Consider the following 1152-nt stretch of genomic DNA (forward strand, 5'->3'; position numbering starts at 1 on the left):
TTTAGGTTCGGGCCCTCGTCCAAAGTTTTTTTTTCAAAAAACTTCCAATCTATTCATCTTCAGTCATAGCAGTACAACGAACATCAGAAATAAAAATTACATCCAGACCCATAAACAATCTAGCGACGACTACAAGCACTAAAGCAAGTCGAAGGCGCTCTGCCGTCATCACCCCTCCATCATCGGAGTCGGGCACAACTTGTTGTAGTAGACAGTCGAGAAGTCGTCGTGCTAAGGCCCCATAGGACTAGCGCACCAGAACAGCAACCGCCGCCGATGAAGAATAACGCAGGTTGGAAGGATTCAACACGAAGACACACGAACATAGACGAACGACGACGAGATCCGAGCAAATCCACCAAAGATAGATCCGCCGGAGACACACCTCCACACGCCCACCAACGATGCTAGATGCACCACCGGAACGGGGGCTAGGCGGGGAGACCTTTATTCCATCTTCAGAAAGTCGCTACCGTCTCGCCTTCCTGAGCATGACACAAACCCTAACAAGACAGGAAAAAACGACTGAAAACGGAGCCCTTCCGCCGACCCTTGGCAGGATCCACCACGTCCCCATGGACTTAGGGCCACCAGAGACGAGGCGGACCTGCGGCGGCGCCGGCGAGTGGCAGAAACTCTAGCTTTCTTTTTTGGAGAAGAAGGAGCGACTTGGCGGTTGTGGGGGGCGGGGGGGGTGCTATCGGATCTGAGCCTGATTGGAGGATGCGAGGTGAGGAGAGAAGTGGAAACTGATTGTAGGGAAAAAAATTAAGAGGGGAGGAGGTTGGAGTAGGAAAAGAGACGGGACCTCAGCAGCAGTTGGTGCTGTTCTGTCCTAGTGAGACTTGCACTGGAGACGATCGTTTAGGTTCGGGCCCTCGTCCAAAGTTTTTTCTTTCAAAAAACTTTCAATCTATTCATCTTCAATCATGGCAGTACAACGAACACCAGAAATAAAAATTACATTCAGATCCGTAGACCATCTAGCGACGACTACAAGCACTAAAGCAAGCCGAAGGCGCTCTGCCGTCATCACCCCTCCATCACCGGAGTCGGGCACAACTTGTTGTAGTAGACAATCGAGAAGTCGTCGTGCTAAGGCCCCATAGGACCAGCGCACCAGAACAACAACCGCCGTCGATGAAGAATAAC

Source organism: Triticum dicoccoides, chromosome 3A (genome assembly GCF_002162155.2).
Source record: "Triticum dicoccoides isolate Atlit2015 ecotype Zavitan chromosome 3A, WEW_v2.0, whole genome shotgun sequence".
In the NCBI taxonomy this organism is placed as follows: Eukaryota; Viridiplantae; Streptophyta; class Magnoliopsida; order Poales; family Poaceae; genus Triticum; species Triticum dicoccoides.